Source organism: Primulina tabacum, chromosome 15, assembly GCF_025594145.1.
Source record: "Primulina tabacum isolate GXHZ01 chromosome 15, ASM2559414v2, whole genome shotgun sequence".
Classification (NCBI taxonomy): domain Eukaryota; kingdom Viridiplantae; phylum Streptophyta; class Magnoliopsida; order Lamiales; family Gesneriaceae; genus Primulina; species Primulina tabacum.
Window position 1 is genome coordinate 8309524 of NC_134564.1, and position 13979 is coordinate 8323502.

Below are 13979 nucleotides of genomic sequence, written 5' to 3' on the forward strand. Positions count from 1 at the left end.
AAATGACCAACAGATGCCTCCTGAGGCTATATCAATCAGAGATCACTTCCGACCAGTGATCAACGCGCACTATTCTGGCATTGCTAGAGGAACCATCAACGCCAACAATTTCGAGCTTAAGCCCGCATTGATAAACATGGTTCAACAGAACCAGTTTGGGGGAGCCGCTACTGCAGATCCTCATCTACATCTCAGAACATTCTTGGAGATAACGGACACGGTAAAAATAAATGGTGTTTCTGATGATATTATTCGACTGCGCTTGTTTCCGTTTTCTCTCAGGGATCAAGCAAGAGGATGGCTCCAATCGCTTCCCTTGGGAAGTATTACGACATGGCAGGAGCTAGCGACGAAATTTCTGGCGAAATATTTTCCCCCTGCAAAGTCTGCACAGTTGAAGATTGAGATAAGTACTTTTAGGCAGACTGATTTTGAGCAGTTGTACGAAGCATGGGAAAGATATAAAGAGTTATTGAGGAAGTGCCCGAATCATGGCTTTGAAGACTGGGTGCAGATTGAGCTATTCTATAACAGGTTGAATGGTCAGACACGGACAACAGTAGATGCAGCGGCAGGTGGCACAATCTTTGCCAAGTCTCCTGCTCAAGCCTACGACTTACTTGAGCAGATGACTATTAACAGCTACCAATGGCCGTCTGAGAGGTCAGGAGTACAGAGGACAACTTGAGTTTATGCCGTGGATCCTATCACATCACTCACTGCGCAAGTCTCAGCGTTGACTACACAGATAGCAACCATGAATAAAGTGAGTACATCAAACACTGAGGGACCACCGCTTGTTGTTGAAGAACCACATTTTCTTGAAGAAGTCCAATACATCAACAACAAAAACTTTGGAGGCTATGGAGGATATCGAGGTAACCCTCCCCCTAACACTTAACATCCTGATTTGAGGAACCATGAGAATTTTTCATATGCAAACAATAAGAATGTATTGAATCCTACACCGGGGTTCAATACATCAAATGGGGAAGGGAAGCCGTCATTTGAGGATTTAGTTGGGACATTCGTTTCTGAATCTGGCAAGAGGATGACTAGGATTGAGTCTAGACTTGACAACCTTGAGACACACATGGCAAATATTGGAGCTTCGTTGAAAATCCTGGAGTCGCAAGTTGGGGAGATAACGAAGCAACTCACGTCTCAACCGTCAGGCGCAGTGCAAAAGACTGCAGACCCAAATTTGCGAGAGGTGAATGCCATTTTTATGCAGCATGAGGAGATTGGAGTGGTAAGCAGAGAAGAGGAAGTTTATCAGCCGACTCCAAGCGAAGGGAATCGAGGTAAGAAAGGTAAGAGTTATGATATTGATCAATGCATTGATATTTCTTTACTTCCCTAGCCCCAAGGATTTTTACAATTGAAGGCTGAGCTTCAAAAGAAAAAAGGTCTTGAAGATCTCGAGACCCTACACTCTAGTATCCAGTCTGCAGAGTAGGAAGAAGGTGGCATTTTCTGGAGGAGATGGTAAGGGCAGGCAAGGAAAGCTTCCTCAGAAGCTACAAGACCCCGGAGAATTTGTAGTACCATGTGAAATAGGGGGTAAATTGGTGGAAAAAGCTATCTGTGATTCAGGAGCAAGTGTGAATATAATGCCTAGTTCTCTTTACGAGAAATTTGGATTGAGTAGGATAAAGCCCACAGGACTAAGCTTGCAGATGGCAGATAAATCGGTCAGGACACCGCTGGGTATTGTGGAAGATGTTGAACTTAAGATTGATAAAATAGGGCTTCTAGCAGATTTTGTGGTGCTAGACATGGGGAACAGTCAGAATGTTCGTGCTATTTTAGGACGACCATTTTTGGCTACTGCTGGAGCCGTCATTGATTTGAGAAAAGGAAAACTGACCATGGAGATTGATGGTCAAAACGTAGAACTCAAGGCTTCCAAGATATCATACGATCCACCATGAACGGGATTGGTATAGTCGGGCTGATGACGTTAAACCAAGCGCTTGCCTGGGAGGCAACCCAAAATTTTTATTTTTTAGCATTCATTTTGTTTTTATTATTTTATTTTACTCCCTTAATTGTTAATTTTACCCACCACCAGATCTATCACCGCCGCAGTCCATAGACGATGATGCTGAAGATGCTGCGAACGATGACTCGAGCCCCGAGTTCTGACACTAGGGAGCGAGGTATGTGTTGTCACGTTCTTTATTTCGAGACATTGAGGACAATGCATACTTTAAGTTTGGGGGTGTAAAATTGCTTGTTAGAATTTTTTGGAATTTTTCTGCAATTTTTTTTATTGCTCAGTAGTTATTTTGATTTTATTTATTGCATACTAGATTTGTTAGGTAGAGTCATGGATAAGTAAAATGTGTGACCGATGATGAAAACTGAATTGCGATCTTGAAATATATATGTGTTCATGATAACTTAGGAGTCACAATTATTTTGCAGTGTCATGTTTGTTGATACTATCGTTGCTTAGAGACAAGTTGCATGCCTATGATGCTAAATAGATGAGGGAGATCTGATTCTTGGTAATTCTTGCATGACATTGATTGACACTTTTGCAATCATAGGAATGAGTTAGGCAATTTTTCACAATATCCTTGGGCCTGTGTTCTTTGCTTACTGTCAATTGTTGCTCTTTGAGCTTCAAGTTAATTGAGATGCTTAAATTTTCTTCGTGCACCTATTTCATATATCATTTTTATTGAAAATTGCATGTGACTGGTTTGTATGAGTTGACTAATGGATTGACGGAAGTCTAGAACTTGTTTGAACACTTTTCGAGGCAAAATACGGATAATATGTGACATAGGAATGATTTAGGCGATCTTTGGAGCCGTTTTGAGCCTTCGAGCCTACCAAACGAAAATGAAATATCCCTAGTGTCCCATTTTGAGCCTACTAAAAATCAAGTGATGTATGTCAATGACATACAATTAGGCCCCACTTGTTTTTATTCTACTTCCCACAACGACTACCTAATGAAACTTATACACTTATTGTCTTACCTAATTTTGAGAGAAATAAGTGTATGGGTGTTGTAATGATTCAAATACTCCTTGAAAAAAAAAGAAAAAGTTAAAGGTGCTAAAAGGAGTTGAAAAAAAAAAATGAATCAAAAGTGGTTAAAAAGAAAATATATGGGAGATGAAGGATATGAATGAGAAGAAAAGAATAAGTGATGGTGAATGAAATGATAAGTGAAAATGATGACAATTTGATTATTTCTCTCGAATTTTGATTTCAATACCATTTATTGTAGCCGTGAACCGTGGCCTAACGTTACAAGCTTACAAGACCTATTAACCTTGTCACATTTATCCAATATATTAGTGGAGAAAAGTTGTTCAAATCAAGCCTATGGATACCTGAAAAACATTGTCAACGAGTATAGACTTTAATCACTTGCTTGCAAGCATTTCATTTTGTGATTTCATCTTTGGCATACTTGTGTTGACCATTTTTCGAGCCAAATAATCACCGATAAAGTCCTATGTGATCTGTGAATGCAAATTTATATTTTGATGAAGTGTGAGTTGAACTGAACTGAAGATTTCTTGATTCTGTAAGGCGAATGGGCATTACAACTCTATTTGAGCAATCGATGAGGTAAACGAACATTGACATATCACACACACACGTGACTCTTGGGAATTCGTGAATTACATGAAATTAGATGAGTCGGAGGTCAATATCACTTTTCGCATATCCATGACTTTAGTAGTTGCGTAAATCTTTTCCTTAATTATTAGCTTTTATTCTATTTTGCTCGGGACTAGCAAAAGTTCAAGTTTGTGGAGTTTGATAAGTGCAAGATTTGCACTTAATTTACATTAAAATCCATTTTGAATTATGCTTGTTTCGAACAGAATTATGCGTTTTTGGTTTGTTTTTGTTGTCATTCCAGGAATGGAGAAAATAGTGGAAACGAAACCAAGTGGACTAGGAAAACAGAGTAGTGCGCAGCCGAGAGAACACCCACAGACAGAGGTGTGCGCGCGGCCGCGCCACTTCACAGCGCAACCGCGCGCACATACACGCAAATCATCAACCCGAGAGGCGCGCGCGGCAGCGCCACTTCTCGCGCAACCGCGCGCGGAGGAGCATAGGCGAGGACCAGCTGCTTGCGCGCCACCGCGCAACATCATGCGCGACCGCGCGCGCATAGACGAACATGAAGTCCCGAGAGGCGCGCGCGGCAGCACCACAACTCGCGCGACCGCGCGAGCGCACACACAAGCAGATGAGCAGCAGCGCACACGCAACCGCGCGATCACGCGCAGCCGCGCGCACCGCGTTCCAGAAATTTATAAAAGCCTGAAGCGTAGGTCAAAAGGGGATAGAGCCGTCATTTGGAGAAACACACGAGAAAACAGCCGCCTAGGGAGAGGAAACGCACAAGCAAACACGAGACGAAGATTCGGAGCACGAAGAAAAATCACAAATACGAAGAACGATGGATCTGGGGACGGAGACGACCCTTCGAATTTGTTATCTTTTCCTTCGCTTCTTTATTTTATAGTGTAGCGATGTCTAGAACTATGAATATGTCTTGTGTTCTAGTGGATTTCGTGATGAACTAAATTTCCATTCTAGAGGTTGACGTAGCTTTGTCTATACGATGATTTGACGTGGATATTTTTATGATTGAATTCCGTTTTGTTTAATTGTGTTCTCTATATATTATTTCATTGCAATTTACTGGCCATAAATTGTATGTAGTCTGATTAATTCTACAACTCGGGAGAGGGACTAGGATTATAGATCATTAGAGACGCATCGTTGAATGTTTATATCGTTCGGAAGGCGTATAACTTTAGCGAGGCTTAGATAAGAATATTGTTTGCCTTTACCAATTAAACGTAGATTTTATTAGGAATAATTGAATCGAAGTTTGATTGGTACAATTTATTCGTCACTTGGGAAAGGGGGAATAAAATACGCAAGTGTTCTTGGTCATTAAATAATAGGAATTTAGGAATTTAAATACAACCAGGAAGAATTATTGTAGAAACTTAGTGAAATCATTCATCTAGATATTTTCTCTCATTGATATTTCTCTATTCGGTGATTAGTTTAATTACTTTCTTGCAATCAAGTCATTTACATAAACCAAACATTCTTTCTGAATTTTCTAGATAAAGTCGAGACATTATAATTACAAGCATTGATATATATTTTATTTACACTCCTCGTGGGATCGACACTTGCACTCAAAAATACATTTTACTATAACTTGATGTCGTGCGCTTGCGAGCAATCAAGAAAACACGCAACAAAAATCAAAACAACATCTAACTGTTTCAGAAAACAGCCACATCTCTCTTGTACAACAGGAACGCTTCAACCGCTTGGATCTCAACCGCTTGCAGCATCTCAGTAGCTTGAAGAGTTTCAACCGTTAGATGTTTTCCAACCGACTATTTAAAGATTTTAACCGTTTCAATTAATGAGCTATTTATTGAACACTTAATGAAGAACATTCTCTGACCGGCTCAGAACAGTCAATGATAATCACCGCTACTAGTCAATCGTGTCTTGTCCCAGTCCCAATAAAGATTTTTATCCTTACTATCCCAAAAATGGAAAGATTATTCAAATATGCTACCAGTTCTGATAGAGCTAACAGTTACCATAAACATGACATCTAGCAACAACTTTTCAGGGGGACAAGACTCAAAGTTGCACAAGCAAAGAGAACATTAAATGTTTGCACAGCAGCTGATAGTGACATATCATTTTAACGTTACAAGTTTACGTTACATGTCCTCTATCGACCGTTTGTATGATAGGCTCTATAAATGAAGAGTTGAAGAATGGACGAGGAGAGCTCGCTGATTTTACACTATCCGACATACAAGCTGTTCAACCGCTATATTTCTATATCATTATGCTTGCATACCTGTAGATCTTGAACGCACTTAAAGTTTCATCTTCATCGCTCATTCAAGCACACACTCATCAGAAATTTATCTGATCATTCAAAGATCAACCTCGTACTGCCCAAGCCTATTGTTTCTTTATTTCAGTGACCTTTGGGTTGTTAGATTTACTGTGTGGTCGGGTGAGCCTAGGGTTCTTAAATATCCAGAAGTATAAAGTGATCACTAAGAGTTCCAACGCAGGTAGTATGTGTAACGACCCATTACAGGCCCAGTGGACCGCCTATACGGCCCACTGCCCCGATCAACCCAAAGCTATCCCGATCTTTGGCTCTCTCAAAGGGGCCTTTTTCCTCACGGGCTTTCCATAGGCGTCGTACGGGTTACTCATAGGACTCTCCACACCAGGTTGGTGGAGTGTTACCTCCCCAAGTCTCGAACCCATGACCTCCTGGCATAAGTACATAGTTCAAAGAGACTTGGTACCAGTTGGGCTTTTATTGTAACGACCCATTACAGGCCCAGTGGATCGCCCATACGGCCCACTGTCCCGATCGACCCAAGGCTATCCCGATCTTGGGCTCCCTCAAAGGTGCCTTTTCTCTCACGGGCTTTCCATAGGCATCGTACGGGTTACTCATAGGATCTCCCCCTCCCTACCAAGGGGTTTCTTTCGCCTCCCCAGGATTCGATCCCATGACCTATAGGATAAGTGCATCCCATGACCTATAGGATAAGTACATTGATATCAAGAATCCTGGGGAGGCGAAAGAAACCCCTTGGTAGGGAGGGGAAGATCCTATGAGTAACCCGTACGACGCCTATGGAAAGCCCGTGAGAGAAAAAGCCCCTTTGAGGGAGCCCAAGATCGGGATAGCCTTGGGTCGATCGGGGCAGTGGGCCGTATGGGCGGTCCACTGGGCCTGTAATGGGTCGTTACAATAAAAGATGTCTTTTATTGTAACGACCATGGGCTATCCCGATCTTGGGCTCCCTCGGGGGCCTTGTCCCATCTTGGGTTCCCTCTGGGCCTTTTTCCTCACGGGCTTTTCACATGCGTCATTACTCATAGGACTCTCCACACCAGGTTGGTGGAGTGTTACCTCCCCTAGTCTCGAACCCATGACCTCCTGGCATAAGTACATAGTTCAAAGAGACTTGGTACCAGTTGAGCTAGTCTCGAATCCATGACCTCCTGGCATAAGTACATAGTCCAAAGAGACTTGGTACCAGTTGGACTAGTCCAACTGGTACCAAGTCTCTTTGGACTATGTACTTATGCCAGGAGGTCATGGGTTCGAGACTTGGGGAGGTAACACTCCACCAACCTGGTGTGGAGAGTCCTATGAGTAATGACGCATGTGGAAAGCCCGTGAGGGAAAAGGCCCCAGAGGGAACCCAAGATGGGACAAGGCCCCCGAGGGAGCCCAAGATCGGGATAGCCCATGATCGTTACAGTATGATAAGTTCTGGTTGGAGTGGGCTGTTGCAAAAATTTGTAAAGCCAAAGTCTTTTGGTGGAATCCTTTATGAAGAATAAGAAGGGGTGACGTAGGATTTATATCTCCGAACATCCATAAAATCTTGTGTTTTTACATTCTGAAGTTTCTTACATTTTGAACTGTTTCTTATTAACCATCTAGCCAACCTATTGTAGCTATCATTAGAAATTATGAATTTGTCTTCCGCATTTTTTAAGTGTTTCATATTTTTGTAACCGTTCGAGAAAAGTTTCAACCGCCTAAAAAATGCTTGAAAACAAATTTAAAAACGTTCAATTTTTTAAAACAGTTTATTCACCCCCTGTTGGAACATTTCATGTTAGAAATTTTGCTTGATTTTGATGTTAACAAAACTTATTATTTTGTTACTAATGAACTTACCTAAGTGTGCAGTTAGCTGAACGTAACAGAAGCTATCGAAGAATGCAAACTGAAAGTACAAACTGATTAATCGAACTGAACCAGCTCAATTGATGAATTGTAAACCAGTTCAACTGATTGTCCAGCTGATAGGTTGTAAAGGCCCTAAAAATCCGTACTTGGAAATTTGCGGAAAATTTAAAATTTTTCTTTTTAAATAATTAAAATTGCCTTCTTCATAAATGAACTTATAAATAAAGTTTGATGTTCAATGTGGCAGCGGAAGAATTAACATTTTTGAAATAACAGTAAAAAGTTTTTCCAACAATAATTAAAACGTTTGAGCCATCAATTAAAAATAAATGCTGAACTGAGGTCCTCGGGTCCTACTACTGCCGACTCGAGCCTGCTCACTGGTCCCCGCCCTCGGCCCCGGCATCATCTGAACCTACAACAATCAAGTCTAGTGAGTCTAAAGACTCAACATGCATATATCGTAAATAACGAGTAAATACTATAGTAAAATTTCATGGAATAAAAATGTCATGTCATGAGGCATATCGTAAAAGTGTCGTGTCATGATTAATTATAATACGTGCATAACTGAACTGAAAATATCATGGTAAAAATGTTTGCTCCTTGGAGCCCTGAACTGAAATAGCCTGTAATAATTTTCCTGGTGAGATTATGGTATACGCAAGTGGCCCCTGCACTGAAACTGACCGGTAACTGGCGACCGGATAATAAAATGCTCCCATGACCGGTAACTGGCGACCGGATAAAATAGTAAACGTCTGATCAGACTGTAGCCACAGTATACTGGGTGAAAAAAACTCAACTGACCGGTAACTGGCGACCAGACCAGTAACTGGCGACTGGATTTAGCAATAATCCCATGATAGTGAAATGGCCACAAGCAATATCACATAATCTCAAAAAAATGAACATTTTATATATTTATGCACGTAATATAATTAAATGGCACAATTAAATATCCTGTAATAATTTACTGCATGGATTGGATCGCTCTCAGGCTCGCTGCAACATAAATATGTCATGAAAAATATGCAATAGATTTATGGGACCAAACTATGCAATAACATTCTAAAATGTGACAATTACGCCTACCGACTTCGTATTTAATCATGACTCCGAACCAACCCGAACCAACACTGAACCGTCATGTAGTCATGATTAAAATACGCCTAAAATGATAAAATAATGCTCCTAAAATGGTGAGGGCCGAAATCTAGGTGAATGGAGGCCAAAACAAGAAACGCTATTTCGAGAGTCAATTTGGCACATCGCACCGTAAATTCTCGTACGAGCTCAAAAATGATCCGAATGACAAACGGTCGAAAACATGACCTTTCTAACTCAATGAGGCACTGTCCAGTCCAAGGCCATAGGCTACAAGTCGACCGAGAACTCGAACGATCCACTGAACCGTCACAGCAAGTTGCTGTCAAAAAATACAGCAGCTGTGCTTGGTTTGCTTACGTCATTTGCGAGGCTAATGGCCATTGGGGCTTGAACCACCGACCATAACCTCTTACCAACATCCCAAGGAATGATTCGAACCATGGCTAAGGGCTTTAAACCAGCCACAATTCGGAATATTCCAGCAACAATCGAAAAGATTCACCCGAGAGCACCTTTGCATGCGCGTGTGGTGTTTAGCTTTGCTTGCTGTCTCGTGTCGTTCCAGTGGCCATTTGATTGACCATGACACAACCTAGACATCTAGGAGTATGGTATGAACCGTGGCTAAGGGCTGTAGGCCAACCAAGATCCACACCAAACCACCCAAAACCGAAACTCATATGCTGTACCAAGGAAGGGCCGAAATGGGGAAAAGAGCTGTTCTTGCGTTTGATTCAAAAACCGATGCACCATGGACCGAGCCACCAAAAGGGCGACTTAGTCACGTCTTAGACATGCTAGGGAAGTGATCTAACCATGGCTATAGGCCCTTGGGGCAGCCAAGATCAGATACTTTCCCCTCATGACAGCAAACTGAATTTTTCGAAAACACTTGGGCAGAAATGGGGGTTGCTGTCAATTTTCGTTTCCAGCAGGTGAGGGGCTTGAATGAATGGACCATTATGATCCTAACATGTCCTAGTACATGTCTAGATGCAGCATTGGGAGCCTTGAGTTGAACCATCCACCTGAAACCACAAAACAAGAGGAAGCCGTGAACTGCACAAGAAAACCGAAATCTGCATGTGATGTTTTCTGAAAATTCTTTGATGTATTTCGGTTCATACATGAAATGATGATCATAAAACATAAAAATAATGATAGTATGACTTGATTGAAGAGTCAAGGAAGAATATATGCATGCCTGGTTTCGTTTGAAAGAAAAAAACGAAAAGAAGAGACGATCCGACGCGGAGGAGGATGTGGAGCGCTTTCTATTCTACCTTGCTTCTTACTCGATTTTTCTCTCTAGTTTCCTCTAGTGCTAGCCACGATTTTTCTCTCCAAAATCACTCTGAATTTCGAGACTAAGGGAGGGGGAATGGTGGTTAAGAGAGTGAGGAGAATGGGTGCAAAAATATAGGGAAGAAAATCAAGACCAAGTCTACCTCTCATTCAAATTTTGAATTGGTTTGATCAAGTCTTTTAGGGGGGAGCATGGCCGATATTATCCAAGATAATTAGACTAGGATATTGCTTATTAATAAACTAATTAAGGTTGATCAATAATTAAAAAGGTTATCATGCTAAAAAAATGACAAAGAATGTGTCAAAGGTGAGTTGGCATATCCTTGCTCAATCTACTAAGGGTGGCCGAAAATCAACACTAAAAATGAAGAGAAATGTTGTTTAGTTGATAAATTTTAATACCTTAAGAGCCTTACCTATCCCTAATTAATTTAGTGAACTAACCCCTTAATTATGGAACTTAAATGAATTTATTTTCTACTCACCTCAAGTAACTTAAATAATTCCTTAAACTTCTTTATTAACTTAAATGAACTTATTTGCTAGCTAAAATAAATTCTGGAAATATTTTCTGAATCTTAAATTTTATCTCTAAACTCCAACTCCAGTCCGGCCTCACTGAAATAACTGAAAGAATAAAATTAAAACTACTGAAATGAAATAATTAACTTTACAGAAAGGCACTTTAAGTACTCATGCAATAAAATCAATTTACTTTAAAATACTAGAATTATGCATGGCTTATACGTAGTCTAAGTTACGGGTTCTACATAGGTGGTTCAACAGAAGACCTTTAGAAGCTCGACCAGTTGATGAATAGTTCAACTGATGAAGAGCCCAGCTGATCAGTTTAACTGAAAGAGTGAAATCACTTCAACTGAAAGAGTCAACTGATTTCACCAGCCAAACTGAACATCAGTTTAGATGACCAATTCAGAACATCAGTTAGAACCAATCAGTTGCAGAACACGACAAGCTTATTCAACGGAATCCAGCTCTGCGCACTGAGGAAAAGCTTTTGTCCAGTCAAAGGACAATAATAGACGTTGCATCAGTTCTTAAAGCCAAAACATTCCAGAATGGCTGTCGGAAATTACAAGACAAATATCGAGGAACAGATTCAAAATGCAACAGATACAATAATTGAGTCCCAATGTACGATCAAGCTTCACGGCTATAAATAGAAGATGAAGATCAGTGAAGACTATGAACAAGAAGTGTGTGAAGTTCTAAAGAGAAATAGGACATGCCAACTGCTTAGTCTAGAAACAAAAATTCCAAGTGTGTGAGAACACCATCTCGTTGTATTCATTGTTAAGTTCTTACACACACGCACACACAATCACTCACTGATATAGGTGGATTTTACTTGTTTTTCATGTAAAATTATGTCCCATTGTGTTGCATTTATCGTTTAGATTACTTGCATTTTGTGACATTGTGGCATATATTATGTTTTATTGTTGCTCATGTGTCTCGTGTGTGAAAATGCATGAGATTTGTGAATGAACTGAAGAAAATGCTGTGATATGCGAAAGTCATCCGCCCGGACGCACATTTGTATCCACCCGGGATCCTGCAAGGTGTGAGAAAGAAAAAATTTGCAAAACTCATCCGCCTGGACGCACATTTGTATCCGCCCGGGCGCGTCAAAGAAAAATTAAAATACAAGATTGCGCAAGCCATCCGCCGGGGCGAAAACTTATGTCCGCCCGGGCAAGTTTGTAATTTTGGAAAGATTTTTGGACAATTTTTTCCTTTAATTCTGGATGGGGAAGATATGGAAGGGGAGATAGGACAAAATTAGGGATCATTCAGCAGCCACCACAACCTTGGAGAGGATTTCGCGCTTGGATTGAAGATTCGAAGATTTCCAGGCATCGTCTTTGCGTTTTTCGTCAAATCTAGTATTTCTAATTTAGTTCTTATCTTTTAAACATGGTTGTGTTTATGTGTATTATGAATTCGAGTAGCTAAACTTAAATATTTGTTGGGATTTAAGGGGATCCTACCCCGAACTCTGATTTAGTTAATTCATATTTCAATTTTTGGTTTATTCTTGATTGTGTTACTGTTTTTCATTGTGTTGTTAGAGCGTAGCTAACTTTAACAACGTTTTATGTTGCGAGTGAGTTCGAGAGAATATCTTGTGATAGGAACGATCGTGGATCTACAATTTACATAGACATATGAAATTGGATACGCGCCGATTTTCATAGTTCAGTAGGGCGAAAACTAGGGGATTTCATTGACCGATATGCAATTTACTCTTGATAAATAATTAAAGAAATTTAATTACTTCATTGAGTATAATTATTTTGGCATAGCTCGAGAGAGCGTGTTCAATTAAATAGGAAATCCTGTCGGAAGCATACAATCAATGTTGAACGAATTAATAAATTAACAAGGAGTAGGTGAACTGAAATTCCCAACAAATCCATTTTTCATTGAATTTTAATCAATCATTCTAGTTAGTATATCTCATTATTTAATTCCTGAATCTTTTTATTTGCATGTTTATTTGAGCATAGTAGTGATAAACAATCAATCAAATTTCGTTCCTAAAGATTTGATAACTGAAAATAATAATTGTAAAATACAGTCTTCAGTGGAACGATACTCGTACTTTCGTACATTATACTATTACTTGACATCGTGCACTTGCAATTAATTTTCGAGCATTCGAAACCATATTTTATTGAGGATTCCACAGTGCAAGTTTTGCTCGATCAAGTTTTTGGCGCCGTTGCCGGGGATTGTTAATTCACAATTTTATTTTTAGTTATTTTCTTGAGCATTGTTTCATTTTTTTTAAATTAACACTCCATATTCTATTACAGATATCTCTTCCAGTGCATGCCAAAGTCACTTGACGTGGAGCTTGAGCAGTTCGACCCTGAAATTGAAAGAACTTTTCGCATGAGAAGACAACAGCAGAGACAAAAGGAACTGATGGAGAGGCAGGTGCACGAGCATGAGGAGGAACACCATGATGATAGACATGTTGAGATGCCACGCCGCATACCGATGCTAGAGTATGCCCAGCCTTCTTTGGATGGAGCACGCCCCAGCATTGTGAAGCCTATTGTGCGGGCAAACCACTTTGAAATCAAGCCAGCTCTAATTCAGATGATTCAGAATACAGTCCAGTTTGGAGGATTTGCAGTAGATGACCCAAACACCCACATCGCACATTTTCTTGAAATTTGCTATACTTTTAGATTTAATGGAGTTTCTGATGATGCTGTTAGGTTGCGTTTATTTCCTTTCTCCTTAGGTGACAAAGCTAAAGTATGGTTAAATTGTTTACCTGTAGGTTCGATTACCACATGGGAGGACATGGCGAAAGCGTTTCTCATTAAATACTTTCCTTCATCTAAGACCATGAAGGTGCGGGCAGACATCACTACATTTGTTCAATTCAAGCAGGAGTCTTTATATGAAGCATGAGAGCGTTTCAAAGATCTATTACGAAGATGCCCTCATCACAAACTGCCACTTGGGTTAGTTGTTCAAACCTTTTACTATGGCTTGCTTACTCATAATCGTACTATGATAGATGCTGCTGCTTGTGGAAACCTCTTGAGAAAAATTGCTGAGGAAGGATACAAGTTATTGGAGGAGATGGCTGCTAGTAGCTATCATCCTCAATCTGAAAGGAACAACCAGCGAAGAAGTTCAGAAGTTCACCAGGTAACTGACCTTTCCGCTATTACTGCACAACTTGATGTTTTGAACAGGAAACTGGATGGTTTGAATATGGGTGGCACTGCTATGCGTCTGCAAGAGATATTTTGTG

General features: G+C 40.3%; 1 non-coding gene across 1 annotated transcript; it reads right to left on the reverse strand.

The window, feature by feature from the left end:
* Positions 1-13568: 13568 nt before the first annotated feature.
* LOC142528155 (small nucleolar RNA R71) lies at positions 13569-13674 on the reverse strand. The gene has a single exon (XR_012815636.1). It is a non-coding gene; the product is annotated as a small nucleolar RNA R71 (small nucleolar RNA).
* Between the last annotated feature and the right edge of the window lie 305 nt (positions 13675-13979).